The sequence below is a fragment of the Protobothrops mucrosquamatus genome, unplaced genomic scaffold (assembly GCF_001527695.2).
Source record: "Protobothrops mucrosquamatus isolate PMUCROS unplaced genomic scaffold, P.Mucros_1.0 scaffold_154, whole genome shotgun sequence".
Taxonomy (NCBI): domain Eukaryota; kingdom Metazoa; phylum Chordata; class Lepidosauria; order Squamata; family Viperidae; genus Protobothrops; species Protobothrops mucrosquamatus.
The window spans coordinates 1,539,109-1,552,395 of NW_015386230.1; positions in this window are offsets into that span (position 1 = coordinate 1,539,109).

The following is a 13,287-nucleotide window of genomic DNA, read 5'->3' on the forward strand; positions in this document are numbered from 1 at the left end:
TTGTCAGCATTGTTCATCTGCTACAAATGGTGAATGCATAAAAAGGGTGGGAGGGAGGGAGGCAGGAAATTCTACAGAAAATAAACTTGGCTTCTACTATCACAGTCCTCACTTAATGACCATTCATTCAGCGATTGTTTGAAGTTATGACAGCAATGAAAAAATGCTTAGTTATGACCGGTCCTCAAAGCTGCATTGCAGCACTCCCACGGTCACATTATCAAAATTTGGGCACTTGCTAACCAGCCGCATTTAGTACTGCAGTGTGTGCTTCAACTGCCCACCCAGCTATCTCATGCCCCCCCCATTTCCCCCCTTTTGGCCAACTTACATTCCACCACTGCCTACCGCTGCTGCCCTCCACTGCCTTTGCCATCTTCTTCCAGATGCTGCTGGGGCACATCTGGTTGAGGCAGCTGCTAGCCTTTTGCAACAGGAAGAGGTGAGTTGAAGCAGAGGCAAATACACCAGGGCAAGATAAGTTTGAGGTCCCCCCACCAGCAACCACATCTGTACTCCAGATTATTTATCCTTTTGAGTAGACTGCAGGAACTGGGCTGCTGATGGTGTTACCTAGTCAGGTAATTAAATGTCTGCAAGCAAACAAGCAACTCAGAGAGCATCAAGGGTTCCATAGATGTAAACTAAGTTAAGTATCAATGTAACAGAAAGAAGCATTTGGAAATATAATTATGGGGTTATAATAAAAGAATAGAAATAATTGTGCCTTATTGTTGTGAATTTACTCTGAATTCTTATTATAATGTAAAAATCTATAAAAGTGTATTTGTTTATCCCACTCATTTTTTTCCTAGACAAAAAAAGCTGAAACAACTCCAGAACAATGAGATAACATTTGGAAGCAGCTCAGGCAGACATCCAATTAATTTATTGGAGTATAAGATGGAGTAGGTAGTTTTAAGCTTCCTGTAGAGTTAATTTCCTGGTCTTGTCTTCTTAGTGAAGCTGATAATATGAGTCAATTCACATGTAACTGGACTGGACACAAGCCAAGTACATCACCTCCACAAAGAGTTTATATTCAAGCAGTGGCTTGGTAACTACAGAGTTTACAAGAACAATAGGGGGTTGTATGGATGAAACAGCACCCAGGAAATTGAGCTGGCTGTCAGAGGAGAAATGGAATACTTGTCCCCTAACTCAGCTTAGAAAGCAACACATTTCACAGAAATGCAGAGCACGGAACACTCCATCCTTTTTTAAGCCCCCAGGAGGCCACTAAATAGTTTGCAGGCTAATAGCTTTCCGTGAGTTTATTTACAAGCTCAGAGGAAACAAAAGTCCCAAATACAATGTCAATTCTAATGAAAGAAATACATAGTAGAAATAATGAGGAAAAAGGTAGAAAGAAGAGTGTCGACCATAATCTACTCCTGTGTCTTGCCACACCGCAATCATCTTTTGGAAGCCAAATTGAAAAATCATTATAACTTCTATCAGAGTTTTATTTCTGGCCAAAAAAAATCGCTGTGTACATTTCTGGTTTCCTTTTACATTTCTCTGATCTCGTTTATTACATGTTTTTACATTTATTTGTACACTTCTTTTTTTCTTCTTTTTTTCTCCTTCTTCAGGTCAATATTGACTCCTGGCAATTGCCTGGACAAGTCCATGCAGTTTTCTTGGCAAGATTTCAGAAGTGGTTTGCATTGCCTTCTTCCTAGGGTGGAGAAAAAACAAGGTGGCTCAAAGTCACCCAGCTGGCTTAGTGTCTAAGACAAGACTAGAATGCACAATCTCCCAGTTTCTAGCCTGGTGCCTTAACCAGTACAGCAAACTGGCTCTCATTTATACAGCTTACAAAGATCAGAATCATTCAAGCAAATGGTGGTATCCCCTGTGGCATTCTATGGAAATGAAAGCTGGAAAGCAGCAAGACAGAAAATGTAGTGATATTTTTGAACTTTGGTTTTGGAGAAGATATCTGGGCATAGTCAAGAAAGCAAATAAATGAATCACAGAGCAAATCAACTCAGAGTTTTCACTTGAGGGAGGCACAAATGATGAGGCTCAAATTATCATACCTTGCACACTTTGATATCTTTAGTGCTGGGAAAGGTGGAAGAAAAGAGAAGAGGATGATCAACAGCAAAATGAATGGATTCAATGGCAGCAATGATGGGTGACTCAGCCAGATTGGGGATAAATGGGTGCATTTCTGGAAGAGCCAGATTGGGGATTAATCAACGATAAATGAATGTTTATCAGTAATACGTATGTAGAACTTCCACAGCCAATATTACAGAATGTTTTGAAAGCCTCAAAGAACTGTCATGACCTTTGACATTAATTCTGTGCTTAATTACTGTCATACCTTGAAGACCACCGTACCTGCTTGTAAACACAGGTAGCTCTTGACTTAACGATCTGTTGTGATTCTGTGCCAGCCTGTGTTCCCAACAGCTGAGTCTGAGGAATCTGAGGAGGAGGTGGAGGAGGCCTTTGAGGGGCCATCAGGGTCAGAGGGAGGCTCTGATGAATTACAGGACTCCCGGCTTGATGAAGAGCCTGGCCCCTCCAGTCGTGTTTCTGATGAAGCTCAGCTGTGTGAGGAGCATGAGTCAGATTCGGAAGGCTCACACCTGGATGTGCTAATTGATGCTCGCAGGCGTCGTCAATTAGCAAGAGAAAAACAACAACAGTCTATGCGACTACTCCAAAGTAAAAGGAGAAGGCAATGAGAGGCAACGCNTCTTGTTTGCAACGTGTTCCTGTGGACTATTTCCTTCCTTTGGACTTGAGTTTTGCTGTTTGTGTTTTGGACTTATTGACAGGTTTGTCACCCAAATAAAAGGGATTTTGTTTTGTTTTAAAGTCTCCAGCCTATTGTATCAGCAGGGGTTTGGTCCTTGTGCCTCTAACAAGAACGGCAATAGGCTGGGATAGAACACGATCATTCATTTAGTGACAGTGCTGAAAAAATTACTTACAACCGATCCTCACACTTATGACAACTGCAATATCCCCAAAGTCATGAGAACATGACTCAGATGCTTGGCAACCAGCATCTATTTATGATGGTTGCGGCTTCTGAGGACATGCAAAGTCTATGGGTAAGGGTTACTTGTTTAATGCTGATGGTGATTTACTTAATGATCATGGCAAATAAGATTGTAAAATTGGTTATGGTCACATGATGATTCATTAAATATCACATCATTTATTGGCGGAAACTCCGGTCCCAATTGTGGTTGTAATTGGAGGACAATCCCTGTACATGTTTTTTTGTTTTTGCCTTCTCATTATTTTGTCAACATTTTTGTTATTATTAATGTCGTTCATAAAAAACAGCCAACAGCTGTCTTTATTGTTAAGAGTCCTTTTTCTTGTTTCTGTTTTTTACAGAATTGGTAGACTTCAAAGATGGATAATCATCCCCTAGCATTGCTGACTATGGCTGAGGCTGTTAAGAATCAGGATTCAATTGCTGGCTTATTGGCTCAGTGTTTCTCAACCTTGACAATTTTAAGGCATGTGGACTTCAACTCCCAGAATTCCACAGCCAGCAATGCTGGCTGTGGAATTCTGGGAATTGAAGTCCACATGCCTTAAAATTGTCAAGGTTGAGAAACACTGGGCTAGATGGTAGCAGAGGAATCATTTTCTCTGCTATAAGATATTTTGTGTGATCATGTAGAGTTTAGGAGCCTGGAAGTTATATTCACAAACTGAAAAGCAAAATATAATGACTGCTTCAATTTTTAGCTGCTGGCTTAGAAAATCCTTGGATATTGGATGTTTCGGAACTGTTGGTGAGATCGTTAAAAGTCGTTGGCTCTGTTTGAAATTGTTCTGCCGGCAGCAAGATCTGACTGCTGGCCCAGCGACGGATTCTATTGCAAATAAGGGCTGTTTCCAAAGGAGGCAGAGGAGGAGAGGTCCCGGGGCTTATGGAGCGAAGGAACTGGATGAGGCTGTCGGCAGGCCCAGAGGAAGAGAGAGAGGAAAAGGTGGAAGAGTCAGGATCAGAAAAAGGAAAGGAGGCAAGGTTGTCGTGCAGGAATACAAGCTAATTTGAGGCCTAATCCACATGGAGCTCCATTTCCATCTCTCCTGTTTGCTATCGTTTGCTCCCTAGACACTATAATGGATGATCTGAAACTTGAGCTGGCCACAGACAAGGAGTGTATATCGGAGGTGGTGGCCCTTTGAGAGCTATATGCAACGAAATTTCATTTTGATGTATGGCGATTTGTGTACATTCAAAGTGACAATAAAATTATTATTATTATTATTATTATTATTATTATTGTTGTTGTTGTTGTTGTTGTTGTTGTTGTTGTTTTTATCTCCCTATCCTGAGCATCTGAAAAGCTAATTTCTGCTTGTGGGATTGGAATTAAACTCATTAAAGACACTTTGTAATTATCATAAATGTATGCAGAATTTAAAACATTCCATCTGTTGTGGAGTATAAATTGACCTCATTTTAGTCTAAGGGTTTTTTTCCCCTCTTTTTTCTCTTTCAGCTAACAAGTCGTTTCATAATTATTACTATAGGTGAAGCAAAGAGGTATAAGTTGTAGTAAACCTGTTTATTTTCAATGATGGATAAATCTAAAGCACTAGAAAGGCTCAGGAAGTATCCAGTTCATGAGATGATTGAACAAACATGATCCATTCTTGAAAACAAACAAAGCTTTTCTTCTCATCCCTGCCAACCCTTGTATTCAAAGAATACTTGCCAAACCACCTCTGAGCAATCTTCCCAGCATAGCCCCTTCCCTCTTCTTTACAGGCTGCTGCCTCTCTCTTTTTGCCTTTACTGACAAGGGAAACACAAAGGAAGAAGGCGGTAGGCTATGGTACAATAAAAATGCCATTCCGCTTTGCTTCAGAGCAAAGAACTGGGCTTCATGGAATAGAGATCAGCTATTACCAATAAGGCATATCTACCTCTTCAGGCCATGCAAATAAGGGGTTCGATGAGGTACTAATGTTCCCTTGGAATTGGGTTTATGGTAGACTGTTTCTGGAAATATTACAAGAGGCAGATTTACTCCTAGTCTTCCTTATTATTTGATCTTCATAAACATTCTACCCAGTCAAGTTAATGAGCTAAACTTAATACAGAACATGAGAACTTAATGAGAACATTTCTCATGCATGTGTACCTGCACAACCCTACCAATCAGACTACTGTATTATAATCAAGTATTCTGGTCAACTCTGCTTTAGGGAGCTGGTTACTTCAAAAAACACAAATAAACTTCTAATCACACAAATGCTGTATACCAGTGGTTCTCAACCTGTGGGTCGGGACCCCATTTGGGGTCGATCGACCATTTCACGGGGGTTGCCAAGCAAGGCTGTCCGCCATTTTTTTTGTCCGCCATTTTTTTCCCCTTTTCCGGCGGGTGCCTTACCTCCCTTGGGCTGGGCCAGCTGGTGGTCAGCCTGCTCCGTCTCTGCCGCTTGCCAGCTACGCCTCGGCCGGCGCAGGGGGCAGAACCACGCATGTGTGGCGCTCCCGGGCAGGGAAAGTCCTCGACTTACGACTGGTTGGGTAGTCCTCGACTTACGACCGGTTTAGTCCTCGACTTACGACCGGTTGGGGTTGCGGCATTAAAAAGGTTGAGAACCACTGCTGTATACGAAGTCTCTCAGCTTCTTTCTTTCAGTTTTATTTTTTTTCTGTCTTAATTTTTTTCTTATATTATCCTTATATTGTCTTATAAACAGCCAGTCTCTCAGAGTGGTAAAGATGCTGACCAGGAGACTGTGTGTGAGATGCAGGCCTTCCTTAGGCGTGAAAGCTGACTGGGTGACTTTGGGTTTCTCTCTCTCTCTCCCTCCCTCCCTCCCTCCTAATAATAATGTATAGTACTTGGCTTTTGCAAGAAAATCGCACAAACTAATTATAAACAATGACATAACCAGTCACCAAAATGAGCCACTGGAAGGATTGTAGGGTTACTAAAAGGGCAGAGATGAAGGGACTGTATAAGCCAGTGGTGGCAAACCTATGGCACGTGTGCCAGAGGCGGCACTCAGAACCCTCTCTATGGGCACGCGTGTCATGCCCCAGAGATGGCAACCGTCCCTCTTCAACCAACTGCCTGCTAACTCGCTGAGGTCCCACGTGGCCGGATGCATCCCAGCACAGCTGGTTTCCCTCCCCCTGTCCCATCCCTCCTGGCCTCACATGCTCTCCTTTTCCCGGGCACGACCCACTGCATTGCCTCCTCAGCTGTTGGCTGGCTGTCCAGCTCAGGGGCGGCTTCTCTGAACTGCTGGCAGTGGGCTGTGGAGCCCCAGAGTGTGCCAGTCGAGGGGCGGACAGGCTGCGGCTGCTGATGGACACTGTCGCCCCCCATGTGCTCGCTGGCCTCTGTGTGTGGGGGCCGATGGTGTCAGGCAGCAGCTGCCCTGGTCCCTGCCTCACCTTGCCCTGCAACAATGGCACCCCTGCCCTGCCTCGCCTTGCCTCACCTCACCCTGCAGGACGAGCCTCCTGCCCACCACCCCACCTGCCAGAGACCCCCTGGATCTCCCCCAACCCTGCCCAGCCGTCCCACCCCGCGAGCAACATCAAGGTGACCACACCCACCTTGGCCACATCCACCCAGTCTGCCATGACCACCACAGCCACACCCATCCAGTGGGCCACACCCACCTGGCACCCGGCGATAAATAAGTGGGTTTTGGGTTGCAGTTTGGGCATTCAGTCTCTAAAAGGTTTGCCATCACTGAGTTAGAGACAGTATTATATTTTTAAATCAATTATGTCTTTGACCATTTCAGTAGCATTTGTCCTTAGCTCTTGTCTTTGAGCAGGGAGCTGGACCAGAAGACCTCCAAGATCCCTTCCAGTTTTATTCTGATTAATTGATTGATTGATTGATTGATTGATTGTGATTGATTGATTGATTGGATGTGGTATCACTGTTCTTATCAAAGAGGGGTGGATGGATCAATGTGTCACATGATTTCTGCCTATTATCAGGCAATAAGTGATGATAGATATTTCATTAGTCTCACTTCCAATCTCTTCCCATTCAAACAAATAGCACCCCAGTATATGCAATTCCTTAAGGAGACATGGTAGATGCTTTATTAAGGGCACCTCTCAGTATCTGTTTCTGAAGTTCTGCACTAGTCCCATCTGAAAGCTCAGCAGTCTCAAGTCAGTCTGTAAATGATTGATAAAACCTCTCCTGTGTGTTCTTCTGTATCTGTTTCACAGTCACAACTTTAGAAATGACATCTCCTTCGAGCATTGCAACAGGAATTTTATCAGGCTTCAACTAGAAAGGATTCGATGTGCATACAGTATTACACCTGCTCATGTCAGACAATCATGTTTCAGAAAGCTCAAGCTCTGCCTGTGAAGTGTATCTTAGTGACTTACACTATAGCAGTGATGGCGAACCTTTTAGACACCGAGTGCCGCAAAACCGCCCTGCCCCCGCTCCACCCCCTGCCCTACCTGCTCCACCCCCACCCCTGCCTGCCCCACCTGCTCCACTCCACTCCACTCCCGCCCTGCCCCACCCGCCCAAAGGGCCACCTATCACCTCCACGGCCCGCCACAGCAGATTGCCCAGGCAGCCCTGCATTGCCATAGTGGACACGCCCTCCACCCACGCCCCGCAGCATCATTTGCACAAGACGGGACGCAAGGGTAGAGTCTTGCCCCTGCTGCCCGGCTGTGCTAGTCTGCGCGGGCTGCGCCCAGGGGCAACTCTCCCACAGGGGGAGGCAGGGTGGGGCAACGGCGTGCGTGCCCACAGAGAGGGCTCTGAGTGCTGCCTCTGGCACGCGTGCCATAGGTTCGCCACCACTGCACTATAGAAATTACCTACTTGATGGATAAAGGAAAAGCAACACAGCAGGATGGGGGAACCTGCATCTCTTCAAATACTGAACTGCAATTCTCAGCATGCTTCAATGTTCACCATGCTGAAAGCAAACAAGTAAATGGAATTCTTCAAGAAAAATGAACTTGCAAGGTATTAGTAAGAACATACTATATGCTATTAGAAAGTAACACTGCTAGTTGTAGCAGTGGTGTGTTGCCTTATTTAGAAGTAAAAGCAAAAGACGGAGAAGGAGACTTGGAATTGTCCTTAAGCAAATAGAAGATGAGGAAATCCAACCTGTGGTTTGGTGGAGTACTTCAATAGTTAAATATGAAACACCTAGTATATCTTGCAGATAGAAAGAGACAGAAGGCAACTTTTTTACAATATACAAATAAAGAAGGTAACTTTGTACAATCATTGTGGGAAGTGACAAATTATATTTAAAAAAGTATTAAAACTGCTGCCTTTTAAAGGAGTACTAAATAAGAAAAATGAAGAATGGTTATACTTCAAAACTAGTAACACTATAGAAAATAGATATATCATTTCTTTCTCATTCAAATCTTCTAAGAAATGGCAAAGATATTAATAATTAAATTGTGTCCCTGCTACTATATGGATCCCTAAGGAACAGTTGAAAGTGAATTAGAATATGGTTATAACCGGAGAACAATTTAAAAAATCAATCAGGAGAAAAAAGAATCAGTCACACCAAAATCAGTTTCTTATTTCTGGTAGACACATAGGAAGAGGCAAACAAAGATTTAAAAAAGTATTTCCTTGGAACCAAGTCACAAATTTCTGCAGTACTGATTCAAAAATGTGCAGAGGATTGTTTTTCAAGTGGCCAGTCCAGCAAGTAGAATACTAACATTGAAAGATGAAAGTTTAAAATAATAGATAAAAATGTTGAACTTCACTGACCCCATACACTATTACAGACACTGAAATGACAATGGATATACTGTTCCATGCCAATCTGTTTGGGATGCCAGAGTACATATTTTTGAGAAAAGTAATGTTTACAACCTAAATAAGAATGTAAAGCATACAGTAGTATAACTGGTTTGCAGAGCTCTCATATAGCTCTGAGGAAAGACGTGTTGGAGGAAAGCTGATTCATAAACTTAGTAATACTGAAAAGCCCAAGTTCAACTCTGTGCCTGAGGCTTTTAAAAAAAATGCAATACACTTTCTAAGTAAGTTGTGACTCCCATGAGATTGTGACCTACAATTTAAGCAACTGTGCCAAGCTATACTGCAGTATATTTGATTTTGGCTTAACCATTTGCAGTTTATAGCCTACAGTTTATGGCTTACTGCAATTCATGAACTATACTACTATGGCTTAGTGGACAAGTCATGATTATAACAAAACATGACTTTGAATGTCAATATTTAAAATCTTTGTATCTTTCCCGAGCTCTTTTTAGTTACTTTTAGGGTTGGATTTTTTTTTTGCTTTTCATTGTTATTTCCATTTTTTTCTTCTTATTAGCTCAATAACGTTCCTCCTTAATGTTATTGTTTCAGTAAAAGAGGAGGAAGCTCTTGGTTTAGCATGTTATTGGGCAGATGTATATTAAGAAATGGCCAGGAAGGAAGAGTGAGAGACTGACGCAGAATTTATATATCACATGGAGTGTATGCCTTGCTTGTTTGTGGCTCAACATATTGTGAGCATCCAGCCAATTAGATCCCAATAGCCCTAATAAGTCAGCAAATTCAACAAGCGTTGGTAGAACAAATCATAGCATAGGTTTAGCACTTCTATTCCTAAGATATAATCATAAGTCACCTGTGGACTCATGAGATTCCATAGCTTTAATGAACAGGAAAAGGTTAAAATGACCAGATGGGCAGTCTCAAGTCATTTAAGCTTCTTTTCTTTCCTCTGCAGTTAATCTTGATAACATTAGTCACATGACCCAGAAGAAAAAAGAAGCCGATTAGTGGCTTTTCCACTAGTCAGAAACATTGTAACATTTTGTTATTGTATTCATAGTAAAGTTGACAGTGCTAATTGCTTCACACTCCCTTGTCAAATAAGGCCATCTGGACATAAATCTTTTAACTGGACCCAAAATGGGGTCATCTTCATTTTCTCTTGAAACATCCGTTGTTTCTTTACTATAGCATTAGCATTACCTCTAATCTTTAAGATCTCCTGTTAGATATCTCATTCTATGAAACATATGGATGGTAACATTAGACATAAAAGCACATGATAGTTTGTGGCTTGCTATATTAAGGTGAATATAAAGTTTAGACTTAATGCAAAGCTGTTTTATATAAAACCATTGTTTCCCCCCTTGCTATTAATCTATATCAGTGGTGGCGAACCTATGGCACGGGTGCCAGAGGCGGCACTCAGAGCCCTCTCTGTGGGCACACACGCCGTCGCCCCAGTCCTAGGCCTTTAGCTGGGTTTTATAAAACCTTTTTGCTTTAGGCCTCCGCCGCCGTGTGCAAAAAAAAAAAAAAGGTTCAATCAATCAATTTCAACTTCTCTCAGGGAAAAAAAAAAGATCTTGCAATGTTGGAATTGATTGATTGAACTTTTTAGTCCCACCCAGTCTGCCGTTACCACCGCAGCCATGCCCACCCAATGGGCCACACCCACCTGGCACTCGACGATGCATAAGTGGGTTTTGGGTTGCAGTTTGGGCACTCAGTCTCTAAAAGGTTCGCCATCACTGATCTATATGATGCTATAGACTCAATCCCCAAAAGATGTTTCAGTGTGTACAAACACAGCTCCTTTCCCCAACACGTTAAAATAACTGCAGTCATGCAATACCAAGAGCCTATGCAACATTTGTTCTATAACACTGAGAAATGAGTCTTCCCATCATCCTCCATAGTAGTCAACTATATTGCTCAAGGCAACCAACTCGTGGTGTTTCTCACATGTGAATTTTTATCAAAATGTTGCAGTATGGGGTTTGCCTCATCAATATTCCAGCCTATTGTATGGTCTATGAAATTTCAAGCATTCCAATGTTTATTCTTACAGATAGCAGTTGATTAAAAGGTTCCTTCCTTCCTTCCTTCCTTCCTTCCTTCCTTCCTTCCTTCCTTCCTTCCTTCCTTCCTTCCTTCCTTCTACAAACTTTGGGATTTTTTAATTTAGTTGGGATGGAATTGTGCCTGATTAAGTATCCTGATCTTGTTTTCCATTCATCCTACACTTAGTTTTGCTGAAGCCCATTCTATAGATCTCAACTGTTCTCTTGAGATAAAGAATTAGTTGCAAGGCTGCTGTCTAACTTAATACTTTTGCCAGGCAACAAGAATGTATTCATGAGAACAGTTCTTTGCCCTTTTGTTCAAGAAGATTCTCTCCAGACAAAAGTATCTGCAGGTCTGCAGGGAGACTGCATAAATCACAGGATATCATAATGAATCCTCTTGTCTTTTGGCTAAAATTTAGCTATCACCAATCTGAGTTGCATTATAAATTATTTGTCTAACCGTCCTCATTGACCACTCAAAGAAGATTTTTTTACAAAGCTTTGCAAAACACTTTAATCTCTTCTAATTTTTGTAGACAAAACACAGAAGCACACATCCTTTCCACAATCCACAAGAAGAAATATTCAATTTTTTATTTTAAAAAAGAAGCTATATTGAATTAGGTAACTTGACCATCCTGTTAAGATAACCAGTCTTATTGCTTTTCATTTGCTTGTCCTCCTTTTCATTTCACCTTTATTACAAGGGCCTAAAATTCATTCACAACAATAATAAATCAGTTACTAGACGCTGATGAAAGGCTCTCTAGTTGAGCTTTTTTCTCTCCTGAGAGAAATCTGTTTCAGGCTCACACTTTTCTGAATTTGGTATCCCACAGACCCAACAATGATATTTGCCTGAACAAAATCTCCATTTACTTATTTGGGCTGGAAGGAAAAGATTCCTTTAAAAAAGTGTCCTTCAAAATGTTAGATTGAAGTAATATGTGAAACCTTGGGTCAAGAAAAGCAAATGGAGTATGGTCTGGGCTCTGGGCTGAAAGAAGAATAGGGGTATCAATGCGCACATTCTTCAACCCTCTACTTTTTAGTTATCTATCTTGCCTATTTCCAGAATTACATGTCTACTCTTTATAGCTTATAGATACAAATACTGAAAAATGCCTATTGGATTATAATCCAGTTCGGGACCATACTGGGGCTTTTCAGATACACTGAGCTGCAACCAGCATCATCCACTGCCAGCTATAGTGATGGTCATTTGAGACTGATGTTTCTGGGGTGTGCTAGCCTAGGGAATTATCTCTATTAAGATGTCTATGATTACACTGCTTAAGGAAGAAGTCTATGCTTAATACCCCCATTTTGTTCTATGAAGTGTCTATTAAAGAAAATAATATGGTAGGAGGAGGAAGTGTTGTTGTTTACTTATTGGCTTTGAAAGAAATGCAAATTGAGTGGATTGGTTCCCTCACACACACTGTGTGAAGATCAGGAATGAATCTAACAGTTAATCTTTTGAACTTTCCCCCAAAGCTAAACACTCAGGGTTAAAGGTGAGGATATCTACAAGACTGCTAATCCTACAAAGTCCCATAAGAATATGTACAAATTATTTACCTCTGTACCAGGAAAATCATTATTTGATTATCTCTTGGGTTGTTCCTGTTGCACCAGTGAGTAAGAAAAAGAACTTTTTCCTTCTGTGGCATTTGTCAGATTTCCAAACAATCCTGCAGTGTGCTAACATAGCATCTGATTGGTGGATATTAACAAGAAACTCTGTTGATAATATCAAATTTTAGGCTTCTGCCTTAAGTTGTTCCTTTATCAGCAATTTCAGGTTATAATAAATGTTTATCCTCTAGGATATCAGCACCTGCAGTTTCTGCACATCAAGCTGTGGTAGATCCACAATAATAGATTAGACTGAGTTTTTCCAGGTCAGTTGGCACTCTTAGATTAGATCCAGTATGTGGGCTATTATAAACCTGCCACCCATAGTTAAGGCTCATGAGATTTCATTGACAGAAACTAAATTACTTGCAAGGCCCATATGCATTTTTTTTTTTAAAAAAACAACAACTTGCTGAACAAGCTTACTATAGGTACATTGTTAAACCCAAGTATGACAATCATAGTGAAACTTATAATGAACTTAAGTTATGAGTTATTTATTAACAGGTTTATTACAGTAGCATTAGTACTTTGGACTAAAGGGAACTTCCTATGCAAGGTTCCCCGGAAAAAAGAACTCTAATTATTTTAAAAAAAACATGACAGCAGCTTATTTTATTTATTTATTTATTTATTTATTATATTTTTACCCCGCCCTTCTCCTTGCGGACTCAGGGCGGCTAACAGCCTAATAAAAACAAATACAAAAGTACAAAAATACTACCATTAAAACGTAATTAAAAGGAAATATTAATTTGGCCTTTGTTATTTTAAAAATTGTTTTAAAACCCAACTAAAAATACCCCTTA